A 12,045-nucleotide genomic window follows, 5' to 3' on the forward strand; every position below is an offset into this window, starting at 1 on the left:
CCCAAGGTGCAGGCAGAGAAATGGGTGACCACCAGAAAGGGCAGGCAGTCAGTGCAGGAATCCCCTGTGGTTGTCCCCCTCTCGAACAGATATACCCCTTTGGATACTGTTGGGGGGTTAGCCTATCAGGGGAAAACAGCAGCAGCCAGAGCAGTGGCACCACGGCTGGCTCTGATGTTCAGAAGGGAGGGTCAAAGCGCAGAAGAGTAATAGTAATAGGGGACTCTATAGTCAGGGGCACAGATAGGCGCTTCTGTGGACGTGAACGAGACTCCAGGATGGTATGTTGCCTCCCTGGTGCCAGGGTCCAGGATGTCTCCGAATGGGTAGAGGGCATCCTGAAGGGGGAGGGCAAACAGGCAGAGGTCGTTGTACATATTGGTACTAACGACATAGGCAGGAAGGGGCATGAGGTCCTGCAGCAGGAGTTCAGGGAGCTAGGCAGAAAGTTAAAAGACAGGACCTCGAGGGTTGTAATCTCGGGATTACACCCTGTGCCACGTGCCAGTGAGGCTAGAAATAGGAAGATAGAGCAGATAAACACGTGGCTAAACAGCTGGTGTAGGAGGGAGGGTTTCCATTATCTGGACCACTGGGAGCTCTTCCGGGGCAGGTGTGACCTGTATAAGAAGGACGGGTTGCATCTAAACCGGAGAGGCATAAATATCCTGGCCGCGAGGTTTGCTAGTGTCACACGGGAGGGTTTAAACTAGTATGGCAGGGGGGTGGGCACGGGAGCAATAGGTCAGAAGGTGAGAGCATTGAGGGAGAACTAGGGAATAGGGACAGTGTGGCTCTGAGGCAGAGCAGACGGGGAGAAGTTGCTGAACACAGCGGGTCTGGTGGCCTGAAGTGCATATGTTTTAATGCAAGGAGCATTACGGGTAAGGCAGATGAACTTAGAGCTTGGATTAGTACTTGGAACTATGATGTTGTTGCCATTACAGAGACCTGGTTGAGGGAAGGGCAGGATTGGCAGCTAAACGTTCCAGGATTTAGATGTTTCAGGCGGGATAGAGGGGGATGTAAAAGGGGAGGTGGAGTTGCGCTACTTGTTCGGGAGAATATCACAGCTGTACTGCGAGAGGACACCTCAGAGGGCAGTGAGGCTATATGGGTAGAGATCAGGAATAAGAAGGGTGCAGTCACAATGTTGGGGGTATACTACAGGCCTCCCAACAGCCAGCGGGAGATAGAGGAGCAGATAGGTAGACAGATTTTGGAAAAGAGTAAAAACAACAGGGTTGTGGTGATGGGAGACTTCAACTTCCCCAATATTGACTGGGACTCACTTAGTGCCAGTGGCTTAGACGGGGCGGAGTTTGTAAGGAGCATCCAGGAGGGCTTCTTAAAACAATATGTAGACAGTCCAACTAGGGAAGGGGCGGTACTGGACCTGGTATTGGGGAATGAGCCCGGCCAGATGGTAGGTGTTTCAGTAGGGGAGCATTTCGGTAACAGTGACCACAATTCAGTAAGTTTTAAAGTACTGGTGGACAAGGATAAGAGTGGTCCGAGGATGAATGTGCTAAATTGGGGGAAGGCTAATTATAACAATATTAGGCGGGAACTGAAGAACATAGATTGGGGGCGGATGTTTGAGGGCAAATCAACATCTGACATGTGGGAGGCTTTCAAGTGGCAGTTGAAAGGAATACAGGACCGGCATGTTCCTGTGAGGAAGAAAGATAAATACGGCAATTTTCGGGAACCTTGGATGACGAGTGATATTGTAGGCCTCGTCAAAAAGAAAAAGGAGGCATTTGTCAGGGCTAAAAGGCTGGGAACAGATGAAGCCTGCGTGGAATATAAGGAAAGTAGGAAGGAACTTAAGCAAGGAGTCAGGAGGGCTAGAAGGGGTCACGAAAAGTCATTGGCAAATAGGGTTAAGGAAAATCCCAAGGCTTTTTACACGTACATAAAAAGCAAGAGGGTAGCCAGGGAAAGGGTTGGCCCACTGAAGGATAGGCAAGGGAATCTATGTGTGGAGCCAGAGGAAATGGGCGAGGTACTAAATGAATACTTTGCATCAGTATTCACCAAAGAGAAGGAATTGGTAGATGTTGAGTCTGGAGAAGGGGGTGTAGATAGCCTGGGTCACATTGTGATCCAAAAAGACGAGGTGTTGGGTGTCTTAAAAAATATTAAGGTAGATAAGTCCCCAGGGCCTGATGGGATCTACCCCAGAATACTGAAGGAGGCTGGAGAGGAAATTGCTGAGGCCTTGACAGAATTCTTTGGATCCTCGCTGTCTTCAGGGGATGTCCCGGAGGACTGGAGAATAGCCAATGTTGTTCCTCTGTTTAAGAAGGGTAGCAAGGATAATCCCGGGAACTACAGGCCGGTGAGCCTTACTTCAGTGGTAGGGAAATTACTGGAGAGAATTCTTCGAGACAGGATCTACTCCCATTTGGAAGCAAATGGACGTATTAGTGAGAGGCAGCACGGTTTTGTGAAGGGGAGGTCGTGTCTCATTAACTTGATAGAGTTTTTCGAGGAGGTCACTAAGATGATTGATGCAGGTAGGGCAGTAGATGTTGTCTATATGGACTTCAGTAAGGCCTTTGACAAGGTCCCTCATGGTAGACTAGTACAAAAGGTGAAGTCACACGGGATCAGGGGTGAGCTGGCAAGGTGGATACAGAACTGGCTAGGCCATAGAAGGCAGAGAGTAGCAATGGAGGGATGCTTTTCTAATTGGAGGGCTGTGAACAGTAGTGTTCCACAGGGATCAGTGCTGGGACCTTTGCTCTTTGTAGTATATATAAATGATTTGGAGGAAAATGTAACTGGTCTGATTAGTAAGTTTGCAGACGACACAAAGGTTGGTGGAATTGCGGATAGCGATGAGGACTGTCGGAGGATACAGCAGGATTTAGATTGTCTGGAGATTTGGGCGGAGAGATGGCAGATGGAGTTTAATCCGGACAAATGTGAGGTAATGCATTTTGGAAGGTCTAATGCAGGTAGGGCATATACAGTGAATGGTAGAACCCTCAAGAGTATTGAAAGTCAAAGAGATCTCGGAGTACAGGTCCATAGGTCATTGAAAGGGGCAACACAGGTGGAGAAGGTAGTCAAGAAGGCATACGGCATGCTTGCCTTCATTGGCCGGGGCATTGAGTATAAGAATTGGCAGCTGTATAGAACCTTAGTTAGGCCACACTTGGAGTATAGTGTTCAATTCTGGTCGCCACACTACCAGAAGGATGTGGAGGCTTTAGAGAGGGTGCAGAAGAGATTTACCAGAATGTTGCCTGGTATGGAGGGCATTAGCTATGAGGAGCGATTGAATAAACTCGGTTTGTTCTCACTGGAACGAAGGAGGTTGAGGGGAGACCTGATAGAGGTATACAAAATTATGAGGGGCATAGACAGAGTGGATAGTCAGAGGCTTTTCCCCAGGGTAGAGGGGTCAATTACTAGGGGGCATAGGTTTAAGGTGAGAGGGGCAAGGTTTAGAGTAGATTTACGAGGCAAGTTTTTTACGCAGAGGGTTGTGGGTGCCTGGAACTCGCTGCCGGAGGAGGTAGTGGAAGCAGGGACGATAGGGACATTTAAGGGGCATCTTGACAAATATATGAATAGGATGGGAATAGAAGGATACGGACCCAGGAAGTGTAGAAGATTGTAGTTTAGTTGGGCAGCATGGTCGGCACGGGCTTGGAGGGCCGAAGGGCCTGTTCCTGTGCTGTACATTTCTTTGTTCTCTGTTCATGCCACTTACATAGGCAGATAAAGGCAGTACCTGCATTTACGAAGCTAATTTTCTTCTGTTAGGGACAGTCATTCAGAACCTTTTTCCAAAGCCTGCCTCAGTGGCAACTTTCATAACATCTCGCGGTCTATTTCCAAAGCCTTCTCCCTCTACCTGTTCAAAACAGGATACTTTTTCTCTCTCTCTCTAAGCTCCACGCAGCTCCTCAAACAAGGGTTCTCTGGGGTTTTCAGATTTGTACCTATAATCATTATGTTCGTTGATTGATTGCCGACTCCCATTTATACAAAAGAACAGACATGCTATTGCTATGCAACTAACCTCGCATTGACATACAAGGAAACTATCAGATTTTGTAATGGATTATTGGCTGGTCAGGCAGGAGTGTACCGAAGGACAACGGATCTGGGGCATCCTGTGTATTCCCACTAACGAGTTTAAATCTGACTGGGACAATGTAACTCGGCCTGATGTGAGCTATAGCCCACTGACACCATGCTATCAATTGTTTTTCTCCTCAGTCTGTTTAATCACCAATTCTTCGATCTAATTTCTTGACCCAAGTTCCAAATATCTCAGGGTTTGGGGATTGCTGCAGGTTTGGGCCTGTTGGAGTTGCTGGAGGGTCAGGGCTGCTGGAGTTGCTGCAGGGTCGGGGCTGCTGGAGTTGCTGCAGGGTCGGGGCTGCTGGAATTGCTGCAGTGTCAGGGCTGCTCGAGTTTCTGCAGGATTAGGGCTGCTGAAGTTGCTGCAGGGACGGAGATGCTGGAGTTGCTGCAGGGTATGGGCTGCTGGAGTTGCTGCAGGATTAGGGCTGCAGGAGCTGCTGCAGGATATGGGCTGCTGGAGTTGCTGCTGGGTCAGGGCTGCTGGAGTTGCTGCAGGATTAGGGCTGGTGGAGTTGCTGCAGGGTCACGGCTGCTGGTGTTGCTGGAGGGTCACAACTGCTGGAATTGCTGCAGGATTAGGGATGCAGGATTTGCTGCTGTGGTTGCTGCAGGATTAGGGCTGCTGGAGTTGCTGCAGGGTCAGGGCTGCTGGAGTTGCTGCAGGATTAGGGATGCTGATGTTGCTGGAGGGTAGCGGCTGCTGGAGTTGCAGGGTCGTGGCTGCTGGAGTTGCTGCAGGATTAGGACTGCTGGAGTTCCTGCAGGATTAGGGCTGCTGGAGTTGCTGCAGGATAAGGGCTGCTGGAGTTGCTGCAGGTTCGGGGCTGCTGGAGTTGCTGCAGGTTCGGGGCTGCTGGAGTTGCTGCAGGTTCGGTGCTGCTGGAGTTGCTGCAGGTTCGGGGCTGCTGGAGTTGCTGCAGGGTCGGGGCTGCTGGAGTTGCTGCAATGTCAGGGCTGCTGGAGGTGCTGCAGGGTCAGGGCTGCTAGTGTTGCTGCAAGATTAGGGCTGCTGGAGTTGCTGCAGGGTCAGGACTGCTGGAGTTGCTGCAGGGTCAGGGCTGCTGGAGTTGCTGCAGCATTAGGGCTGCTGGGGTTGCTGCAGGATTAGGGCTGTTGGAGCTGCTGCAGGATTAGGGCTGCTGGAGTTGCTGCTGGGTCAGGGCTGCTGGAGTTGCTGCAGGATTAGGCTGGTGGAGTTGCTGCAGGGTCAGGGCTGCTGGTGGTGCTGGAGGGTCACGGCTGCTAGATTTGCAGAGTCAGGGCTGCTGGAGTTGCTGCAGGGTTGGGGCTGCTGGAGTTGCTGCAGGATTAGGGCTGCTGGAGTTGCTGCAGGATTAGAACTGCTGGAGCTGCTGCAGGATTAGGGCTGCTGGAGCTGCTGCTGGGTCAGGGCTGCTGGAGTTGCTGCTGGGTCAGGGCTGCTGGAGCTGCTCAGGATTAGGGCTGCTGGAGTTGCTGCAGGGTCGGGGCTGCTGGGGTTGCTGCAGGGTCAGGGCTGCTGGGGTTGCTGCAGGATTAGGGCTGCTGGAATTGCTGCAGTCTCAGGGCTGCTCGAGTTTCTGCAGGATTAGGGCTGCTGGGGTTTCTGCAGGGATGGAGCTGCTGGAGTTGCTGCAGGGTCAGGGCTGCTGGAGTTGCTGCAGGATTAGGGCTGGTGGAGTTGCTGCAGGGTCACGGTTGCTGGTGTTGCTGGAGGGTCACAACTGGTGGAGTTGCTGCAGGATTAGGGAAGCAGGATTTGCTGCTGGGGTTGCTGCAGGATTAGGGCTGCTGGAGTTGCTGCAGGGTCAGGGCTGCTGGAGTTGCTGCAGGATTAGGGATGCTGGTGTTGCTGGAGGGTAGCGGCTGCTGGAGTTGCAGGGTCGTGGCTGCTGGAGTTGCTGCAGGATTAGGACTGCTGGAGTTGCTGCGGGGTCAGGGCTGCTGGAGTTGCTGCAGGACTAGGGCTGCTGGAGTTGCTGCAGGATTAGGGCTGCTGGAGTTGCTGCAGGTTCGGGGCTGCTGGAGTTGCTGCAGGGTCGGGGCTGCTGGAGTTGCAGCAATGTCAGGGCTGCTGGAGGTGCTGCAGGGTCAGGGCTGCTAGTGTTGCTGCATGATTAGGGCTGCTGGAGTTGCTGCAGGGTCAGGACTGCTGGAGTTGCTGCAGGGTCAGGGCTGCTGGAGTTGCTGCAGGATTAGGGCTGCTGGTGTTGCTGCAGGATTAGGGCTGTTGGAGCTGCTGCAGGATTAGGGCTGCTGGAGTTGCTGCTGGGTCAGGGCTGCTGGAGTTGCTGCAGGATTAGGCTGGTGGAGTTGCTGCAGGGTCAGGGCTGCTGGTGTTGCTGGAGGGTCACGGCTGCTAGATTTGCAGAGTCAGGGCTGCTGGAGTTGCTGCAGGGTTGGGGCTGCTGGAGTTGCTGCAGGATTAGGGCTGCTGGAGTTGCTGCAGGATTAGAACTGCTGGAGCTGCTGCAGGATTAGGGCTGCTGGAGTTGCTGCTGGGTCAGGGCTGCTGGAGTTGCTGCTGGGTCAGGGCTGCTGGAGTTGCTCAGGATTAGGGCTGCTGGAGTTGCTGCAGGGTCGGGGCTGCTGGAGTTGCTGCAGGGTCAGGGCTGCTGGGGTTGCTGCAGGATTAGGGCTGCTGGAATTGCTGCAGTCTCAGGGCTGCTCGAGTTTCTGCAGGATTAGGGCTGCTGCAGTTTCTGCAGGGATGGAGCTGCTGGAGTTGCTGCAGGGTATGGGCTGCTGGAGTTGCTGCAGGATTAGGGCTGCTGGAGCTGCTGCAGGATATGGGCTGCTGGAGTTGCTGCTGGGTCAGGGCTGCTGGAGTTGCTGCAGGATTAGGGCTGGTGGGGTTGCTGCAGGGTCACGGCTGCTGGTGTTTCTGGAGGGTCACGACTGCTGGAGTTGCTGCAGGATTAGGGATGCAGGATTTGCTGCTGGGGCTGCTGCAGGATTTGGGCTGCAGGAGTTGCTGCACGGTCAGGGCTGCTGGAGTTGCTGCAGGATTAGGGCTGCTGGAGTTGCTGCGTGGTCACGGCTGCTGGAGTTGCTGCAGGATTAGGGCTGCTGGAGTTTCTGCAGGAGTAGGGCTGCTGGAGTTGCTGCAGGATTAGGGCTGCTGGAGTTGCTGCAGGTTCGGGGCTGCTGGAGTTGCTGCAGGATTAGGACTGCTGGAGTTGCTGCGGGGTCAGGGCTGCTGGAGTTGCTGCAGGATTAAGGCTGCTGGAGTTTCTGCAGGATTAGGGCTGCTGGAGTTGCTGCAGGATTAGGGCTGCTGGAGTTGCTGCAGGTTCGGGGCTGCTGGAGTTGCTGCAGGGTCAGGACTGCTGGAGTTGCTGCAGGGTCAGGACTGCTGGAGTTGCTGCAGGGTCAGGGCTGCTGGAGTTGCTGCAGGATTAGGGCTGCTGGTGTTGCTGCAGATTAGGGCTGCTGGAGCTGCTGCAGGATTAGGGCTGCTGGAGTTGCTGCTGGGTCAGAGCTGCTGGAGTTGCTGCAGGATTAGGGCTGGTGGAGTTGCTGCAGGGTCAGGGCTGCTGGTGTTGCTGGAGGGTCACGGCTGCTAGATTTGCAAAGTCAGGGCTGCTGGAGTTGCTGCAGGGCTGGGGCTGCTGGAGTTGCTGCAGGATTAGAACTGCTGGAGCTGCTGCAGGATTAGGGCTGCTGGAGTTGCTGCTGGGTCAGGGCTGCTGGAGTTGCTCAGGATTAGGGCTGCTGGAGTTGCTGCTGGGTCAGGGCTGCTGGAGTTGCTGCAGGGTCAGTGCTGCTGGAGTTGCTCAGGATTAGGGCTGCTGGAGTTCCTGCTGGGTCAGGGCTGCTGGGGTTGCTGCTGGGTCAGGGCTGCTGGAGCTGCTGCAGGGTCAGGGCTGCTGGAGTTGCTGCAGGGCCAGGGCTGCTGGAGTTGCTGCAGAGTCAGGGCTGCTGGAGTTGCTGCAGCGTCAGGGATGCTGGAGTTGCTGCAGCGTCAGGGATGCTGGAGTTGCTGCAGCGTCAGGGATGCTGGAGTTGCTGCAGGGCCAGAGCTGCTGGAGTTGCTGCAGGGCCGGGGTGGCTGGAGTTGCTGCAGGACTAGGGCTGCTGGAGCTGTTGCAGGATTAGGGATGCTGGTGTTGCTGGAGGGTCGGGGCTGCTGGAGTTGCTGCTGGGTCAGGGCTGCTGGTGTTGCTGGAGGGTCACGACTGATGGAGTTGCTGCAGGATTAGGGATGCAGGATTTGCTGCTGGGGTTGCTGCAGGATTAGGGCTGCTGGAGCTGTTGCAGGATATGGGCTGCTGGAGTTGCTGCTGGGTCAGGGCTGCTGGAGTTGCTGCAGGATTAGGGCTGGTGGGGTTGCTGCAGGGTCACGGCTGCTGGTGTTGCTGGAGGGTCACGACTGCTGGAGTTGCTGCAGGATTAGGGATGCAGGATTTGCTGCTGGGGTTGCTGCAGGATTAGGGCTGCTGAAGTTGCTGCAGGGTCAGGGCTGCTGGAGTTGCTGCAGGATTAGGGATGCTGGTGTTGCTGGAGGGTCGCGGCTGCTGGAGTTGCAGGGTCGTGGCTGCTGGAGTTGCTGCAGGATTAGGACTGCTGGAGTTGCTGCGGGGTCAGGGCTGCTGGAGTTGCTGCAGGATTAGGGCTGCTGGAGTTTCTGCAGGATTAGGGCTGCTGGAGTTGCTTCAGGATTAGGGCTGCTGGAGTTGCTGCAGGTTCGGGGCTGCTGGAGTTGCTGCAGGGTCAGGACTGCTGGAGTTGCTGCAGGGTCAGGGCTGCTGGAGTTGCTGCAGGATTAGGGCTGGTGGAGTTGCTGCAGGGTCAGGGCTGCTGGTGTTGCCGGAGGGTCACGGCTGCTAGATTTGCAAAGTCAGAGCTGCTGGAGTTGCTGCAGGGTTGGGGCTGCTGGAGTTGCTGCAGGATTAGGGCTGCTGGAGTTGCTGCAGGATTAGAACTGCTGGATCTGCTGCAGGATTAGGGCTGCTGGAGTTGCTGCTGGGTCAGGGCTGCTGGAGTTGCTCAGGGTTAGGGCTGCTGGAGTTGCTGCTGGGTCAGGGCTGCTGGATTTGCTGCAGGGTCAGTGCTGCTGGAGTTGCTCAGGATTAGGGCTGCTGGAGTTGCTGCTGGGTCAGGGCTGCTGGTGTTGCTGCAGGGCCAGGGCTGCTGGAACTGCTGCAGGGTCAGGGCTGCTGGAGTTGCTGCAGGATTACTGATGCAGGTGTTTCTGGAGTGTCGGGGCTGCTGGAGTTGCTGCAGAGTCAGGGCTGCTGGAGTTGCTGCAGCATCAGGGATGCTGGAGTTGCTGCAGCGTCAGGGATGCTGGAGTTGCTGCAGGGCCAGAGCTGCTGGGGTTGCTGCAGGGCCGGGGCGGCTGGAGTTGCTGCAGGACTAGGGCTGCTGGAGCTGTTGCAGGATTCGGGATGCTGGTGTTGCTGCAGGATTAGAATTGCTGGAGCTGCTGCAGGATTAGGGCTGCTGGAGTTGCTAAGGATTAGGGCTGCTGGAGTTGCTGCAGGGTCGGTGCTGCTGGAGTTGCTGCAATGTCAGGGCTGCTGGAGTGGCTGCAGGGTCAGGGCTGCTGGATTTGCTGCAGGGTCAGGGCTGCTGGAGCTGCTGCAGGGTCGGGGCTGCTGGAGCTGCTGCAGGGTCAGGGCTGCTGGAGTTGCTGCAGGGTCAGGGCTGCTGGAGCTGCTGCAGGGTCAGGGATGCTGGAGTTGCTACACGGTCAGAGCTGCTGGAGTTGCTGCAGGGTCAGGGCTGCTGCAGGGTCAGTGCTGCTGGAGTTGCTACAGGGTCAGAGCTGCTGGAGTTGCTGCAGGATCAGGGCTGCTAGAGTTGCTGCAGGATTAGGGCTGCTGCAGGGTCAGTGCTGCTGGAGTTGCTACAGGGTCAGAGCTGCTGGAGTTGCTGCAGGATTAGGGCTGCTGCAGGGTCAGTGCTGCTGGAGTTGCTACAGGGTCAGAGCTGCTGGAGTTGCTGCAGGATCAGGGCTGCTAGAGTTGCTGCAGGATTAGAACTGCTGGAGCTGCTGCAGGATTAGGGCTACTGGAGTTGCTAAGGATTGGAGCTGCTGCAGGGTCGGGTCTGCTGGAGTTTCTGCAGGGTTGCTGGAGGGTTGGTGTTGCTGGAGGGTCGGAGTTGCGAGCGCTGCTGCATCGGGAAAGAATCGTTTCAGGGAGTGTTTACTGAGAAAAACAGCGGAAGCGGAAGTACTCTGATAAGTTGGGCAAGTTTTAGACTATTCGATTGTGACTTTTTCACCAAAGACGCAGACACGGCAGATGTGGTAGGGTGTTAGCATTTTCCCTCTTTCGTTTGTTATTTGCAACCGAATGGATTGTGTGTGAACAGGTTCTCGACTGGAGCTACTGAGATTGAACTGACCGAAAGAAAAGTGCGCGCGAGATTGAGGGAAAGTTTGTGTGAGAGAGAAAGTGTGTGTGTGAGAGAGAGAGAAAGTATATGTGTGAGAGCGAGGGAGAGAAAGTGTAAGCGAGAAAGAGAAAATGTGAGAGGGAGAGAGAGAATGTGTGAGAGGAGGGAGAATGTGTGAGAGGGAGAGGGAGTGGGGGAGAAGGAGAGAGTGTGTGTGTGTGTGTGAGAGGGAGAGAGTGTGTGTGTGTGTGTGTGAGAGGGAGAGAGTGTGTGTGTGGGAGAGGGAGAAGTGTGCGTGGGAGAGGGAGAAGAGTGTGTGTGTGTGTGGGAGAGGAGGAGAGTGTGGGAGAGGGAGAGTGTGTGTGTGTGGGGGAGAGGGAGAGAGTGTGTGGGAGAGGGAGAAGAGTGTGCGTGGGAGAGGGAGAAGAGTGTGAGAGGGAGAGAGCGTGTGTGTGGGAGAGGAGGAGAGTGTGTGGGAGAGGGAGAGAGTGTGTGGGAGAGGGAGAGAGTGTGTGGGAGAGGGAGAGAGTGTGTGGGAGAGGGAGAGAGTGTGTGGGAGAGGGAGAGAGTGTGTGGGAGAGTGTGTGTGTGGGAGAGGGAGAGAATGTGTGTGTGTGGGAGAGGGAGAGAATGTGTGTGTGTGTGGGAGAGGGAGAGAATGTGTGTGTGTGGGAGCGGGAGAGAATGTGTGTGTGTGGGAGAGGGAGAGAGTGTGTGTGTGGGAGAGGGAGAGAGCGTGTGTGTGGGAGAGGGAGAGAGCGTGTGTGTGGGAGAGGGAGAGAGCGTGTGTGTGTGTGAGAGGGAGAGAGTGAGTGTGTGAGAGGGAGAGAATGTGTGGGGGAGAGGGAGAAGAGAGTGCGTGGGAGAGGGAGAAGAGTGTGTGTGGGAGAGGGAGAAGAGTGTGTGTGGGAGAGGGAGAGAGCGTGTGTGTGGGAGAGGGAGAGAGCGTGTGTGTGGGAGAGGGAGAGAGCGTGTGTGTGGGAGAGGGAGAGAGCGTGTGTGTGTGTGAGAGGGAGAGAGTGTGTGTGTGAGAGGGAGAGAGTGTGTGGGGGAGAGGGAGAAGAGTGTGTGTGGGAGAGGGAGAAGAGTGCGTGGGAGAGGGAGAAGAGTGTGTGTGGGAGAGGGAGAGAGCGTGTGTGGGAGAGGAGGGGAGAGGGAGAGGGTGTGTGTGTGGGAGAGGGAGAGAGTGTGTGAGTGTGTGTGTGAGCGGGAGAGAGTGTGTGTGTGTGGGAGAGAGTGTGTGTGTGTGGGAGAGGGAGAGATCGTGCGTGTGTGGGAGAGGGAGAGATCGTGCGTGTGTGGGAGAGGAGGAGAGTGTGTGTGGGAGAGGGAGTGTGTGTGTGAGGGAGTGGGAGGAAGTGTGTGTGTGTGAGGGAGAGGGAGTGTGTGTGTGAGGGAGAGGGAGTGTGTGTGAGGGAGAGGGAGTGTGTGTGAGGGAGAGGGAGTGTGTGTGTGTGAGGGAGAGGGAGTGTGTGTGGGGGAGGGAGAGAGTGTGTGTGTGGGGGAGGGAGAGAGTGTGTGTTGGAGAGGGAGGGAGAGAGAGTCTGTGTGTGGGAGAGGGAGGGAGAGAGAGTGTGTGTGTGGGAGAGAGTGCGTGTGGGAGAGGGAGAGAAT

At 55.6% G+C, this 12,045-nt stretch overlaps 1 protein-coding gene across 5 annotated transcripts in view; it reads left to right on the forward strand.

Moving 5' to 3' along the window:
- Nucleotides 1-10,168: 10,168 nt before the first annotated feature.
- The window catches only part of itprid2 (ITPR interacting domain containing 2), a 228,667-nt gene continuing 226,790 nt past the window's right edge, over nucleotides 10,169-12,045 (forward strand). For 3 of the 5 annotated variants that reach the window (XM_072477574.1, XM_072477583.1, XM_072477575.1), the window contains exon 1: nucleotides 10,175-10,342. The gene's annotated coding sequence lies outside the window, so the exon portion shown is untranslated. Of the gene's footprint in view, nucleotides 10,343-12,045 lie in introns of all 5 variants that reach the window. The other 2 variants (XM_072477597.1, XM_072477590.1) reach the window with 1 other exon arrangement.

Source organism: Scyliorhinus torazame, chromosome 2 (genome assembly GCF_047496885.1).
Source record: "Scyliorhinus torazame isolate Kashiwa2021f chromosome 2, sScyTor2.1, whole genome shotgun sequence".
In the NCBI taxonomy this organism is placed as follows: Eukaryota; Metazoa; Chordata; class Chondrichthyes; order Carcharhiniformes; family Scyliorhinidae; genus Scyliorhinus; species Scyliorhinus torazame.